Source organism: Poeciliopsis prolifica, unplaced genomic scaffold, assembly GCF_027474105.1.
Source record: "Poeciliopsis prolifica strain line A6 unplaced genomic scaffold, Auburn_PproV2 SCAFFOLD008, whole genome shotgun sequence".
NCBI classification, from domain to species: domain Eukaryota; kingdom Metazoa; phylum Chordata; class Actinopteri; order Cyprinodontiformes; family Poeciliidae; genus Poeciliopsis; species Poeciliopsis prolifica.
The window spans coordinates 360,435-377,290 of NW_026562383.1; the positions used below are offsets into that span (position 1 = coordinate 360,435).

General features: G+C 38.0%; 1 protein-coding gene across 2 annotated transcripts in view; it reads right to left on the reverse strand.

Annotated features, from left to right (window-relative positions):
* The window catches only part of dlgap1a (discs, large (Drosophila) homolog-associated protein 1a), a 78,936-nt gene extending 65,234 nt beyond the window's left edge, over window positions 1-13,702 (reverse strand). For both annotated transcript variants that reach the window (XM_055032776.1, XM_055032777.1), the window contains exons 1-2: window positions 13,483-13,702; window positions 2,430-2,518 (exon numbers count right to left, since the gene is read on the reverse strand). The gene's annotated coding sequence lies outside the window, so the exon portion shown is untranslated. The remainder of the gene's footprint in view (window positions 1-2,429; window positions 2,519-13,482) is intronic.
* Between the last annotated feature and the right edge of the window lie 3,154 nt (window positions 13,703-16,856).

Sequence of the window (16,856 nt, forward strand, 5' to 3'; positions counted from 1 at the left end):
TGTACATTTATTGAATTATTAAATTTAGTGTCAAGATTAAACCATCCACTATGAACGGCTCTGATTATGAGCATGAGTTATGTAACTCATGCTCTGAAGACAGTGGAGATCATTTCATCCGGGCAAAAAGACAAAACAGAATCTCAGAGTAAAATGGAGAGCTGAGAAAATACTGATGGATGTCACAGTCCCTCTCTCCTTCTCTCATCTCTCCATCCAATAAAACCCCAATTCCGTCAAAGATGTACGTCACAAACTATGTGGAAAGGATTTTTTTGCTCCTGACTGTTCGCCCACTGGCTATTATGATTCAACACAGCCCTTGGAGCCAGTAAGAGAAGAGATGAGGAGGAAAAACTGAGACGAGAGGAGCAGAGCGTAGGCTTAACCTCCCTGTCTTCATATCTGAGGGGAGATCAGCTCTGCAGTTCTCCTTATCTTGAAAAAAAAGAGCTAGGGTTTGTGCATGCCTGTAAAGCCTACAATAGACAGACAGAAAGGAACAGCTCAGTAGTGGGATGTGTGAAGGAGGTGGGGACGGAAACAACCAGCTGACTGTGAAAGAAGGATGAATCATATTTTCAGCACTCATCTCCTCTTGTCATGGTCCCCACAAATTGTGTAGCCTGATTATTTTAGACTGAATGTCTTAGACAATAAAACACTATTTCATGCACTTCTGTGTATAAGAGTGAGAAAGAATCGAGGTGTAAAGCTGCTTACTGTAACTGAATGGATGTGCATGTATCAATTTGTGTAAAATTGAGAAAAAATATACTACAAAATTAATTTAGATGTTGATAATGCCATAAGTGAAAACTTCAGACATCTATGTTGCAGTGGTGTAATTGATCTGTTGTCAATTTCTGCTGGTAGAGCCAATCTATGATAAATACTTTTCTCAACTCAACTTCAAGATGTCAACTTTAATAGGTGGAATTTCAATGCTTTCTTGTTGCATCGAAATTCTGCCTATTAGAGGAAATAAATTCATGATTCATATTGTTCCAATACAGGTAATGTAGGTCTATTTTCCCCTTCTATTGCCTATATTTTTATTTTCTTTAAATGTTCTAAATGCTCTGATACCTCACAAGCCTTTCTTAACACAAAACATAATTTGTGTACAATCATTGAGGAGGAGACATCAGGCAGAGAGACAGCACAGAATCACTTAACAGGGAGAATTTTATTTTAATCAGGAGAAAGGCCAGAAATGCCCACTGTAAATGTCATTTCTCTAGTTTGCGGTTCAACCACAGGCAGTTATTACTGTTCCTTTTTATAGGCACAATCTTACTGTGAGTCATGTGTTCAGCAGTCTCAGGTTGGTAAAACACCCCACAGGAGACAAGATTGCTAAAGCAATGTCAATACCAGCTAATGTTGCTTATGAATGCTAAGATTATCATCAGTTACTTTTTTAAAATAATCTCTGATAATGAGCTGGGGAGTGTGGTTATGGAGAGGGATGTCTGAAGTTTCCCCTTGGAATGTTACCCTGTGGCTTCACCACTGATAATGTAATTATGCATGGATGAATGAAAGAGATCCTACATTGTTCTATAGGCTGAAGATGGAGGAGTGGTGTACTCATCTAGTGTGTTTCCTCAATAATCAGTCAATAAAGCAAGATATTAAAGATTGGAACAACATGCACTGTACATTACATTTGATATGATCAGCCAAACCAACTCTTAGTGGTGCCCAAACAACAGAATCCCAGTGAGTTATTACATTGTGTAGCAGACAGGGAAAGATCTGCTGATACAGTTTGATATCCAGTCAGATGCAGGTTCCATTCATGCCCTGCAGATTAGAGCCGGGTGAAAAACTATAATGAACTCTGTCATAATAGACATTTGATCGAAATTATGAAATTATATTCATCCTATGTTAGTTTAATAATTTTACTGAACTCCGATCCCAAACTGCACAGCATTTTGGGGGATGTAGGCAGAGGGAACAGAGGGAAGAGTCTAGGAAAGACTCGTCTCCAACATATTCAGGCATGCAGCCAATAGTTACGTAGCATTGCACCTATGTATTTCAACTTCCAGATGCTTTGGAGTAATGTTCCACATAAAAAGTCTCTAAACCAGTAAATCCATAAAAACTTAGGGACACAGAGAGGTGTACATACTACACAAAAGACAGTTTATGTGTTTGTTGCCATTTATTTCACAATAAATACATGCATCAATTTAGGGGAGACTTTTACAGTACCTGAAAACAAGCTTAATTACTTTTCATTCTTCAGTATGAAGAATGAAAAGTAATTAAGCTTATTTGCAAATGATATTTGTGCAAATATCATTTGCACAACATCATAAAATGTGTGCCGAAAGTGAATATTAATGCTTGCTGAAAATCAGTGACGAGGTTGTTTCATGTCAGTGTATGAGTAAATGTAGTCCATGTTCACTCACCGTGTTTAAATCCCCATCATTATAGATCGGATACAAGGTGGAAGGGACTGACTTCTCCCTATAACACGTCTCATAGTACCACCAATTATCTAGGAAAACACAGTCAAGATAGAAAAGAAACTGATGTTAGATTGAATTAGAAGTCACATCATTTAATGATTTTTCTCAGGAGATTCTTGACTGGATCCATCCATCCATCAAGTCAGCCAGAGAGTCAACCAGCCAGCCAGTTTTCCTGTTTCTTTGCCATTCGTACACTGAGTTCAAGAATGATTAACAGCACTAAGACCTTCTTTTGGCTCTGATTGGTTATTTTTGACCGTGAGTGGTGCAGTTTTGCCGATTGCTGTACTAGTTCAGGGAAGAAGTATAAAACAGGTTATCTGTCTCAAAACATACTTTCACGACATAGTGACAGTTAGCAAATATGTAAATATTTTGGGTATATTTTTCAGTTAAGTTAGTCCCTGTGTTGTCCAGCCCACCCCTGATTGGGCCCAGCTGTGTCCTGTCTCCTGATTATCCCTCGTGTATCAAAACTCTCCTTTGTCTCTTGCTCCCATAGGATCCTTGTCATGATTGTTTCCTCGTCATCTACCTGAGTTTCTCTCCTCGCCACTCACCTTCTTGATGAGTGGAGGAATTAAGTTATAATTATCATCATTAAACTCTCATTTCTACACGTAACTCTGGGTCAGACCATATTCATTCTGACCACCACTGAAATGGGTTTTCATGACCCATATAGTGCTAATTTATTTTTATTGTATTTCTTATCTTTATTTATAAAATTGTATCTTATCATATCGTGGTTTTGTATGTGGTGCTGTTCGTTTGATGGGACTACAGATGGAAATGAAATCAAATATATTTACAATAATACTGTCTGTTCAATAATATGCAAAATCAGATCAATTTTATGTCAAAGTATTTAAAGCAACATTGAATTGAAATTGAATCGAATTGTGACCCAGATAATGAAAATTGAATTGATTTGTGAGATTCTTAACAATACCTGTCCATAAATATGAAGGTATGAACCGAGACCGGCCAGTAAATCAAGAGATACTTAAACTCCCCACCATGATCTTGTTCCTTTTCCAGAGCAAGATCATGGTGTCAGATTTGGGGGTGCTGATTCTTATCACGTCACACTCTGCTACAAACTGCTCCAGGCAAAAGCCAACAAAAACATACCATGTGCAGAAAACAGGAAACTGATCCTGAGGCCACCAAAGCAGATCAGCACTTTGGATTCAGGTATTGAAAATAAACAGAATTCACTTCAGTTCAATTAATTTACAGTATATGGTGCCAACTCAGGGCTGCACAGTGGCGCAATTGGTAGCACTGTTGCCTTGCAGCAAGAAGGTCCTGGGTTCGATTCCCGGCCCGGGGTCTTTCTGCATGGAGTTTGCATGTTCTCCCTGTGCATGCGTGGGTTCTCTCTGGGTCCTCCGGCTTCCTCCCACAGTCCAAAAGCATGACTGTCAGGTTAATTGGTCTTTCCAAATTCTCCTTAGGTGTGAGAGTGTGTGCATGGTTGTTTGTCCTGTTTGTCTCTGTGTTGCCCTACGACAGACTGGCAACCTGTCCAGGGTGTACCCCGCCTCTCGCCGGGAACGCAGCTGGAGATAGGCACCAGCACCTCCCGACCCCGTTGGGGAAAAGGGTGACCGGAAAATGGATTGTTGGTGCCAACTCACAACAAATGACATCAAAAGACAATTTGCAACTCTATATCCAAATCTATACTCATATTAGTGTAATGCCAGCTATCCTCTGAATTGGTGGGGAAAAAATTGTAGAAAATAGGAAGATAAATCATATGTTTAAAATCTGGGAAGGAGAAATGTTTAATTTCAAAATACCTCAAAATCAGTATTAATCCGGAAAACTGGAGCATCTGTGGAGAATAATCTAATCCTGTCTGACTAAACACTCACCTCACCCCAAATGCTGCACATCCCATCCATATCTACGTGGAATAGAATAGAATATTAGGTTTCAAAAATGGATACGCCGATTTATTGGCCAGCTGATTTATCGTTGCCGATTTCCTTAATTTTGGGAGATCGGTGATTGGCCGATTATTATATTTGAAGCCGATCTTATCCACCAATGTTATTAACCTCAGCAAAGGTCTAAAAATCAATCATGGTGCTTTTCTTTTCTCCCGTGAATGAGGTTTGACTGACAAACCGGCCCTCCAAGTTATGTCTGCACATTTACAATTAACAATAGTCACCCCACTGTTGCCAACTTACCAATTTTCTTCCTATATTGAGCAACATTTCAGACCAAAAAAATTGGTATTTATTATGGATGTTATACTCCCAATTACACTGATTGTAGAAATTAAAGCTATTGTCAGATACTTTTTATTAGATCTCTTTCCTTAGATATCTTTCATTATTAGCTCAGCCTTGTTTCTGTTTTACTTTAGTTCAGTTCTTCTTAACAATTTTAATTGTTACTCTTGGATTTATTTTTCTTAATTCCCTTATTTGCTCTCCCTCACTCCTTGCTGCCATTCTCTGTTACAGGGTGTGTATAAGACTGACATGAAGCTGTTATTAACATGACATAACTCCTGTCATGAACATGAAGATGTCATCATGAATGTTTATGATCGTTGTCATTAAGTGTCATTCAGTAAATAATGTCACTTTAATGAAAAGTTGACATGATTTCAAATGTCTTTCTTATGACAACTTGACATTAACCAAGAAATCACAATCTGTCATAAATATGACACTAGGGGTATTAATGATCAAACTTCATAAATTATCAAACATAATGTAACTTTATAAGTTATTATTAAATTGCTCTGCCATTTGTTGTTAGTCTTGACTTTCTTCATCTAATCGATCCTTTACTATTCCAGTAAGATGTCGATCAAAGAGATGGAACAATTTCCTTCAAAAACAACATCATTTTGTAACTGCTATCAGTATCCAAACATTTCAAAGCAAAACATGCCATCTGTCTCAGTTCAGCCTTAACTGGCACACCTCTCTCCTTACTTTAAATGTAGCAATAGAAGCTGAAAGCTCATCACCTAACTATAAAACTCTGAAACCTGCACCCTACTTCTGTTGTTGTGCCGCTGGCAGCAACCTGGATCCCACCAGGGGGTGAGACCAGCTGAGGCTTTGCAGCACAGACAAGCAGAGGAACGAACCTTAATGTATTCTGTCATTTCTAACTGCTCTCTTTCTCAGACCATTGTCCAACCAAAATAACAGCACATATGCTACCTTTAATTTGAGTGCTAAATGAAGATAATCACGAGGAACATGGCATCATGAGGCAACACATCCCCAAGCATCTGTCATCTTGTGTTCCAAACCTCATTGGAACAATGGTCTTCAATGATGTTGGAGGCTACAAAGGCCCTAGTGGCCCTGTACAAGACTAGAGTGTTTCAGAAATTATGGGTTGTGTGTAATACTTTGGATATATAACCTGTACAGGAATATTGGAAAGGCAGTGTCAGCTATTTCCATTTCATCCTAACCTCATAGCAGGCCACCTTAAATTGTTGCCATATTGATCGTTGGCACATGATGTCATACACTTCATAAAGTGGCCCAGTCCGCCATGACGTGCAGACTGGGCACTCCTGTGAAGTTAACAGGAGTTAACTCCTGTGAAGATTGCAAAAAAAAAAAAAAAAGACACTCCTAAAGCCTAACATTGCATTTATTTAGTTGGTTTCATTGTAAAAATGATCAAAAGTCGCTGATTCATGCTTCTCCACGAGGTCCAGAACCGGCAGTCTGCAGTTCCCAGATAACAGCATACCACCACCTAACTTTTTCCCTGTTGTATCAGATCTAACTACTGTCACTGCTAGATGAAATGATGGAGAGAAATATATACACCCTCTGATGCCTAAATGATGCCTAAAATGAGTTGCAGATGAAATAGTTTCTGCACCCAGTAGCAACACCATCCACAGAGTCAGCCATAAGATGAGCTATGATATTTTAGGAATCAGATGGCCCTGTCTAAAATAAACACCCTGAAAAAGTAAGAAAGCTTCAAAGAATATTTTACATATACTTAAAGCCAGAAGTGAGATATTTCACATTTTTGTTTCACAAATACACTGGAATGTAAATGTTATGCAAGGTAGAGTATAACAAGAATTACCTATATTGCGAACTGTTCACAATGCAACCGGTCATAGTATTGCTCAAATAATTTGTTTTCATAGGAATCACCGTGTAAGCTATTATACGACTCAATAAAGATTAGGAACATATCTGAATCCATATATTCATCAGCAGAGTGTGTTCTGTGTGTCTCACACTTAACTGCACATATTTTAATTAAACATAGCTGAATATAGACCTTTATATTTAATAGCAATACAACTCCCCTCCTTGTTCATTCTTTTAAATTTTGATTATTCTTGTTATTGAGGGTTTTCTTTCCATACTGCTATCCCTTGCTATTAAAAAATTCACCAAAACCACCTTTATTTGTCTTTCTGGTATGTCACTGTGAATACAACACATCATGGGACATACTAAGCTGGATATATTTTATGTGTAAATGGAAGTTAAATAATAGTGTTGTTTTACATTTCTGTATTAAGATGTTCTTAAGAGTTCACGACAGAGTATAAGAAAGCTTTTCAAACAGTGAAGAAAAAAAGTCATTAATTTAACTGTGTCACTTTAGTGGAATACTTGATCAGTTTATCACCAAGATATTTAACAGCATTCCATAGTAAAAGATGTATTTTAATCAATGTAAGTTAATGTAGAGGATTTAGAGTTACTTGATCTATTTTTTAACATTAAAAAAGCAGTTTGAATTGCTTTGTTGCTGAAAAATTGATATGCAAATAAAACTTCTGCTTCTTAAAAAGAGAATTCATCAATCAGCAGTACATTTCCTTGTTTTCACAGAAAATATCATGAAACAATATGTAGGTCAGGCAGACCATACTCCTTCAGAATCCTTTAACAGTGTTCAGTCTCAGCGCCTAACAAAATTTACAGACAGGGAGCCAGATTAGAAACCAACCTAAGCCTGGCTAATCACTCTCCTCAGGTGCTTTTGGAGAACTCACCACCTGAGCACCAAACAGGCATCTGCAGCATGCCAGACTCCAGTAGGATGTTGAATAGCTATATACAGATGGCTGTAGTCCTCTGCCCTGCAGATACTGGAGGTCCACTGTTCTGAGCAGTTTTACATTGTGAAACCTTTTTTTTTCACCAAATAATTTGAGTTAATTTAGAGATTGCATGATGATTTTCGACTGATTAATATTCTCAGCTAGAAATAGTCTCAAGGGGTTGGAGACTCTTACACTCTGGAGTTGGTGCCTGTACATTGGGGTTCACCCAGGTGAACGAGAGGATAGCCTCCCTCCACCTATTCGTGGGGTTCTGACTGTTGCTTGTGCTTATGCGACAAGCAGCAGTTTAAATGACCTTCCTCCAAGGACTTTTTAGAGTACTGGAGAGTAACCCTTTCTGGGGACAGCCTTGTTCTGCTGGGGGACTTCAATGCTCACATGGGCAATGACAGTGAGACCTGGAGTGGTATGGTTGGGAGAAATAGCCCCATGATCTGAACCTGAGTGGTGTTCTGTTAATGGACTTCTGTGCTCGTCATGGATTGTCCATAACAAACACCATGTTCAGGCATAAGGGTGTCCATATGTGCACTTGGCACCAGGACACCCTGGGCTGAAATTTGATAATAAACTTTGTTGTTGTTACATTGGATTTGGGACTGCACATCTTGGACACTAGGGCAAAGACAGGTGCACAGCTGTCCACTGACCACTACCTGTTGGTGAGTTGGCTCCGGTGGTGGTGAAAGCTGCCGGTTAGACCTGGTAGGCCCAAATGTATTGTGAGGATCTGCTGCTGCTAAAATAGCAGTCTCCCATGAGACAGAGCTTTAATTCTCACCTTTGGGAGAACTTTGAGTACATTCAGGGGAGTAAGGGAGACATTGAGTGGACCATGTTCCACCCCTACATTGTGGAGGCGGCTTATCGGAGATGTGGCTGCAAGGTTGTCGGTGCCTGTCACAGCGGCAATCCTCAAAGCCAATGATGGACACCTTTGGGGAGGGATGCTGTCAGACTGAAGAAGGAGTCCTTTGGGTCTTTTTGGGACCTAAGAAGCAGCTAATGGGTACCGGCAATCAAAGCAGCATGCGTCTTTGAGATACCGCAATCCCACCAACATGCCTTCCATTAAGGAAGTGAAGAATGGGGACTCTGGGTTAGGCTTTCCAATCTCTGGTGTGATGAGATCACCAAGTGATAAAAGAGCTCTTCAGTGGCAAAGCCACAAGAATGATTTTATCAGTTTTGTCATCCATGGAAAAAATAAAACTAAAAAGACTTTAAGTCAGATGTTGAGAAACAGAGTGATGCTCTCGGCTTTGTTGGTTTTACAGAAGCACAGCGAGATGCAAGAAGAATCAAAGGCTAACCATAAGTAGAAAACATTTTCCTTCTGCTGAAATTTTCTCTGAAAAAATGTTGGAAGAAACTTTGAGACCAGAATCTGGGCGCATTAGTTACCCATTAGTTAACTGAGCAGACTTCAAACAGATCATTGTGTCAGTTTTACTACATTTCTTAACTCAATTAATTGAACAGTGAAGATGATTTTAGTATCTCAACGGATGACACTTAAACCAAACAAACTTATAAAATATTGGGAAACCAGTGTTTGATGTATCATTGATTTTTCAAGTTAGCCCACTTACAAAGAATGGAAAGCTTTGCAATTTTTATTGCGGGCACACCTCAACTACGAGAGACATAATGTAAAAAATAATACAGAAAACCACAATATACAAGTTTTAAATACTTAACTTGCATTTTATTGCATGAAATAAGTATTGCATTACCTAGAAGCTGACAAGAAGTCCGGCTCTTAAAGGTTTGTTAGTTTATCTAGTTACTCTTTACTAAAATCTGAATAATCTTTTTTTGCAAGTAAACTCTGTAAATTGGGTCTTAAGGGTGCTATATTTTGCTAGTGTGCAAATTGTGACATTTTTATGTGAATTTGTTTAATTCTACAATATTTGGCCAACAACAATCTTTGCTGCAGTTGAATTTTCCTCCTAAAGTTGGCTGATGTCTATGTTGCATTGTGAAAATTGATTTCAGCTCTGTGTGTGCATGATTTATTTACAATGTGGCACAGAGTATATTGTGTCTCCTCTCTGTATCCACATTGCACATATGTGCAGAGCTGATAATCTACATCGATCAATGTTCCTCAGCGTCTCCTCTCTGCTCTGGCTGCAGGTGGGGATTACTGAAGGATGACTGTGAGACCTTTTCTAGTGCTTTGGAATGGGGTTAGGGCTCACAGCAGCACTCACTGCATGCAGACAGTTGCTGCAGAGTGAAGTTCTGAATAGTAGAAGATTTTATTTTTGAAACACAGTCACTAGAAGAGTCTTAAAAGCTGTTAAATATGACTGCATTGGTGTTTTTTTAATATGTACACATGTTCATGCTTGTGTATTTGTGAAACATCATCAATGGTGCCACAAATACTGTTTAAGTAGGCAAAGCCTGCATGTGTTATTCTTCCGTCCGTTTTATTGATGAAGCACCAATGCATCTTTCTATAGACTTGATCCCACAACGTATTGCACCACCAGCAGCGATATGTAGAGAGAGTGAGTAGGAAATGCAGCGCTTTTACACTATTAATTTGTCACACAAAAAGTAGTTTTAAGATGTCTTTAGGCAAGAAAGTAGACTTCATAGCTTCATCTATCCACTCATTTCATCCAGGATGTTCGTACTTTAAAATGTGATTTAGAGTTTTTGGAGCAGCGAAGCTCCACTCCCTTAATTCAGGGAGGTCTGCAGAGCAGAAAAAGAGCTTTCCAAAAGCTCACAGAGATTCTCTTCAACTTCATGTCCTGACATTCTCTTCCTCGTCTCCTTTTTCTAAAAATAATTATGGTATAGCTGACTGTAAATTATTTAAAATAAATTTCCAGATTGTGCAGATTATTTTTAGATGTTTGTTTGTTTTGATTAACACCATTGGTTGTTTGTATTTAGTTATGAAATAATGGAATATGTAGTTTTCAATGTTTTGTTTTGTACCTTAAAGGATGCCGGAGCTAATAAGGGCAGGACTTATAAAAGTTTTGACTATAATAAAAATTCTACATTTTTATTTTACAGTTTTCATTTGATTTCAGGTTTTATTTTTAGTTGATTTTTTTTTTTTTTTTTTACTGAGAAGCTCTTCTCTCTTACTGCAAAAAGACAGTTATAAATCACTTGAAATATTTTTTCTGTTTTAATCCATGATTATTGTTGGATTCTCATATTGCTTCAATCACTTTCATTCTCTTACCTCATGCTCAGTTTGTTCCACTGCCTCAGCCCCTTCTAGGTCTTTTGTGTTTTCCAGTGCATTTATGGACTCCTGCGTTACATCCACAGCTGACTAACTGTAGGCTTCTCATATGGTGCATATACTCTACATCTAACCTGCCTTTCTGAATATTTTTTCCATTCCTGAATGCATCCTGCCATTTTCTACTGTCACTGCTGCTCCAGGAGTGAATGCTGCAAGTCAATGACTTAATGCAATCTGTTGGGTTTCCTTAGAAATTCACTTTTCAAACAACTTTGAATAATTAACTGAGCTATATTGTTTGAACTCACATAAGATCTTGCTGCACTGAATATAAAAAAAGAAAAAAATAGAAACCTAAAAGGGGAAAACAGGGAAATAATGCTGATAAGGTGGAGTTCAGTTCTCATGTGGTCCAGATGCAAATATAGTACTTAAATCACCTTATCTTGAAGTTTCACAAATCACAAACTAATCTATTAAAGATATTGCAGTTTTTTAACTAGAGTAGATAAAAGACACTGAAGCTGGTGAAAATAGTTTTTCCCCAATTGGAAGCTGCAATCATAAGCCAACTTAGCATAACATCCTCATCTGGCACACCTGTGGACCATATGAAATGATGCAAATCGTCCTCTGTGTCTCTCGTTTAGACTCCACCACCACTATCAGCTTTTCAGAATGTGTATACAGAGACTTTTCACCCAAAAAGAACGCAAAATGTTCTAAAAGTTTCTCCGGATCTCAAGAAAGTAAGTTGGGATTCGGGATTACTTGTTTTCCCTCCTTGTCCCCTTACGGGCTCTGGAGATTTGTGTTATTCTAAAAATTCATTTTTACAAAAACAAATACATGTCTCTTTCTATGCTGTAGATAACTGATGTTACCTGATGACAGTGATAAAATAAAATTTCTTTGTTAATCAATGTTTAGCAGTTATTGTAAAATAATCATCCAATTGTGTAAACAACTCTGACCAAAGTTATTAAATTGGTAATAACTTAAATATGAAATAATAATAACTTTTCCGACCTATTATTATTTGTTAGTTCAGACAGTAAATATAGTGTGACAAAGGGGGTAAACATTAGACTATCATGATTGTACTCGTAATAATCTGAAAAAGTAATATGAGGTGGTAAATTACTATTTTTAAAATTAATAAGATGTTTATAATCAATAATAAAAACTTCAGACAATTAATTTGAAGGTGCTGTACTTAGAATCTTCACTTCTGAGTTGCTTATGTATACTTAATATTTGTTAAATTATTATTTTTTTTCTTATTTGGCTGATTAAAATATTCAGATTCCAAAGAAAAGCTGGACTATTCATTCTCAAACATGTAAAAAACAATCAAGTAAGATTATAGCAGGAAGTAAATTTTAGATTAACTGATTAATAATTGAGTAGCAATTAGCAGGTGCTTTATAGATTTTTTTTTTTTTTTTTTTTTTTTTTTTTTTTTTACAGAATGTGAACCAAATGACGCTTAAACTGTGTCTCTTGAGGAATTCTGGGGAGAACATATTTACGGACAGAGAAGGACTTTTTTTCTGCAAATTACCTTTTTGACTTTCTGTACTCCAGTCAACTATTAATTAATTACTGAATAAGTTGAATTATTTCAATGATCACTTTTTTTTTCCAAAACCTTACTCAAGTAAATGTGACTGAATAAATGCAAATAGTTGCAATCCATCTTCAATGAGCAGAGCAGGTACCAATTATTGAACAGGATAAGGAGGAAGGAGTGAACATATGAATAAGAGTCTTCACAGGGAACTACTCACAGCTCGTGTCTGCTGATAAGAGTGGGAAATGACAAAGAGATTACGCTCACACTTCCTTCTGAGCCACGCTCTCCTCTATGAGCTCACAACTTGTCAGTGGAGCAGAAGATGCTTGTTGCTCTGTATGCTTGTACATGCAGGCAGCTCTGATGACATCACAGCAGCCTGTCAGCTGGAGGAGGCAGCAGCAGCATTTTTTAATCAGCAGGACCAGGTTCCACCTCTCCATCCAGCTGCGCAGGTGCGCTTTGTTTAAGGTGCCATGATTTCCACTGGAGGATCCCCCTCCAGTGGAAATCTGTCACGTCACCCACACATTTCAATCCATAGGCTGTTTGCTCCTTCAAGAAGATGAAAACAATAACCCAGGAGTTATATCTGCAGAGATTACTGAAAATTCCTCCGGATCCTGACTAGCCCCCTCACTGCATCTGTGATCACCATCACCTCCAACGAAAAATCAGTCTGCAGATGAGCGATTAAACTTTCCCTCCCATCATGGGGAACGACGCACTGCGTGGGCGCACAGCTAAACATAGATTTTCTCTTTCTTTTTTTTTTCTTTTTCTTTTTTTTCTCGAGGATTCGCTTGAGGATCTTTCTCGTCATTTCAGTGTGAACCATTAGTGAGCAGATGAGAAAGAGAGGCGCAGAAACAGACAGCTGTGGAGGCGCACTGTGGAGAGCAGCGTCCGGAGCTTCCATGAACGCCAGCGCAGGTGAATCGGAAGCATAAGGCCGTTAATGATGGCTGTCACATTCCATCAGCGGAGCCCCGTGAGAGCAATGCGAGTAAGGGGGCGCCGAGACAGGCTGGAGAACCGCACCGCACATCACCGCACCGCACCGCACCGCATGTGTCAAAGAGAGCTTCCAGCTTACCTCCGCAGCTCCTCACACACCGCCGCCTGAACGAGAGAACACCGGCTGCTAAATCCCAAAGCTCCTCTGATTCCGGAGACCAGGAGGCGAAAACAGCCACTGTCGGTTCGTGTGCGTGCGTGTGTGTCAGAGTGATCGGGGATGTGCGCGCACAGGAGGCGCAAGCCTGCGGTCCGTCATCTGCGGCAGCATATCAAGCGCTCACAGCCAGAACTGTACCGGAAGACAGATGGATGGGCTCCAAAAATAAAAGACCGACAAGAGGCAGGAGGAGAGAAAGAAAGAACATTTAAACATATGGCATAGCGCCACTCTGCTAAAGGCAGCTAATGGTAGCTTTGGCTTGCATCAAAACAATATCTAAGGATTTTTTTTTCAGTAATGCATTAGTCAAATTTGCACATAAATTGTTTTTAAAATAGAACTTCATTTACTAGACTCTAGACCAAACTCAACCCTCTGCTGAAAAGCACAAGAACCTGTAACGTCCAAAACCCCAGAGATCTTCATCTAATTAATCCTGTCATTAAGTGATGTTTTCATTAACATTTCACTTTTATTGTGGAAGAAAAACAGAAGCAGCATCTTGCTAACGTGATAAGATTTACTCAAATTCAGATGAAGGAACATTCCTTGTAAGATCTGATAATGGAAATGAATTCATATGGCGAGGATGTGAGTTATACAAGATAGCATCCAAAAATGACTGAGCTGGCAAAAAAACTATGTAACACTTTTCAGCCAATGAAGGTTCAGAACAGAAACTCGAACATTTAACCACTAAAGACACACAATGAAATTATCAAATGAAATAATTACTGGTAGAAAAAAAAAAACAATAAACAAATTAAAAGTTAGATAAATCAATTGTTTGCAAAAAAGAAAGAAAAAATGTGACTGGAGGGAGGCAGACCCTGTGAAAATAAATATACTTGGAGCCAGACTAATCATCAGAGTACTTCAGGTTTTTTAAGGATTATTCAACTTGAAACATACTGTGAAATAACTTTTTCCTTGCTTAATGTATTTAAATAGTAACACAAATCACAATTTAAAATGTATCAAGTGTGCTATCAAATTGGAACAATCAATGTTATACTGAGTATACTTTAAGTAAATGGCATTGTCAAGCAAAAAGAAACATTTTGCTTGACAATGTCAGTCATTGACAAGTTTTAATTATGAAATGTTACCAAGCACTGCGTTAATTAGTACATCATAATTGTACCATTTTTGTGCATGTATTACATTTAAAATATATTTAAATTGTATTTTAAGTATATTGGAATAGCATATTTTATATATTAGTAGTGTGTATGCTACAATTACACTTTTAGTTTATTATAATTGCTAATGAAATGCACTTTTCAGTTACTTGATGTCTTTTATTATTCTGCTTTGCCACTTTGTGGCAAAGCATGCTTCATAAATGATACAGTACTGAAAACACATCAGGCTACCAGAACACAGAAGGATCAATAGCAACACACTTTCCAGGTGAAGCTAATTACATTGTGTATTAAATATATTCACATTTATCAAGAGTACATTGCCAATATACTATCAGAGAATTGTACAAATTGTCATTATATTAACAGTTTTCAGAGAACGTGCTTATGAAAATGAATACAATAGGTACACTTTAGAGGAAATGTGAAAAATATTTCACCAAAAACAGAGTATTGTTTTATTCAATGTCACAGTATTCCAGTATCACTGCAGACAAACTGACATTTCTGAGTGACTTCTTTATCTGTTTATGTAGAAGTAGAAAAAAATAGTCGGAATATCATAGAATCAGTTGATGCATTAACTGTGAATTTGGTTTAAGTGTGGACTTAAAGCTGCAGTATGTAACTTTTCCGAAACTGTGGACTTGGCTTGAAACTTTGAACAAGCTCTGCCTAAGTCTTGAGCTAGCCGCCCTTTAGCCAGCTCCTGCCAGGGACCACCCTTACAGGCATTGAGGGGCCCCTCGTTCTCTCCTGTGACACGGAGAAGAAAGCCTATCAACATGTCCTTAACTAGAAAATGAACATAACAGTTCATTTTATGTAGTGTTATGTACATAAATGACATAACAGTTATTTAAATAACATGATAGTTGTTTATGTTACGTTAAACATAACATAATTAATATTTAGAATTTTTCTTTTAATTTCTATGTTTTCTTTTTTCTTTTTCTTTTCTCTTTGCAGTGGTAACATTTCACTGTATTATTTGATAACATTCATACACGTCCAGTGTATTGCTGAATATTCAGACAGAATGTTAAAAAGTATTCATTGCCCACAGGGCCGGCCCATGCCTCCATGGGGCCCTAAGCAAAATGCGGCTTAGGGCCACAGTTCACAGTTCACATTGTTCTGCTAACAATGTGAACTGGCTGCAATCGGCAGTCCAATCATTACATCATTCACACACCTGCTATAAACTCATTGCATCTCTGTCAGTGCTGTTTACATCATATATATTTATAATAGGATACATTTATTGGAAACTGATTCATCGATTGGTTCACATTCACATGTAAGTACATGGCCGATACTGACATGTGAAGCTGATCTTATCTCTGCTCTGATCTTCATCAGGAAAGGTTTAACCCTCTCAGGCTCAAATTACTTGCAAAGACTAGCTAAGTAGCATTTAGCTGTTGCAAATCTGCAACATCTGCCTGGAGAGGGTTAAAAGTCAGTCTCTGTCCTCGTCTGCTCTAAAGTGAGAGGTTTGACTGACAGACCAGCCAATCAGGTCAGGTCTGCACATTTACAGTTAACAACATTCAACCCATTGTTGCCAATTCAGGGACTTTCTTGCTACATTTAGCAACATTTCAGACATTAAAAATAACTCATTTCAGCCAAAATAAAAATTGGCAGGTCAGGCTTCTTAAAGATGGGTAATCAGGGATCGGCTAGAAAACTGCAAAATGTACAGCCCTATACACACATATTCATGACATTCTTAGATTAAATACATTTCTCTTAAGCATTACTCCAATAGCTATAAATGTCATTTATACCAGGTGAGTCTTTCTCCTCTGGCATGTGGACTGGTCTTCAAATGATTTTAACAGAAGTTTCACATAACTTAGAAGTTGATGTAAAAATAATGTTTGTAATGATTATGCAAAGCAGCAAACTATAAATCCCCAACGACAGCATAGAGTAGCTCTTCCGAGCAGCAGCCATGCAGCCTGACATAGAAACATTTTGCTTGACAATGTCAGTCATTGACAAGTTTTAATTATGAAACGTTACCAAGCACTGCATTCTAACGCCAAAAATACCTGAGAAATATTCAGAGCCAGCCATGAGGATCAACTCATTTAAAGCTTAAACTCAGTTTCAAATAAATACAAATAGTTTAGCATA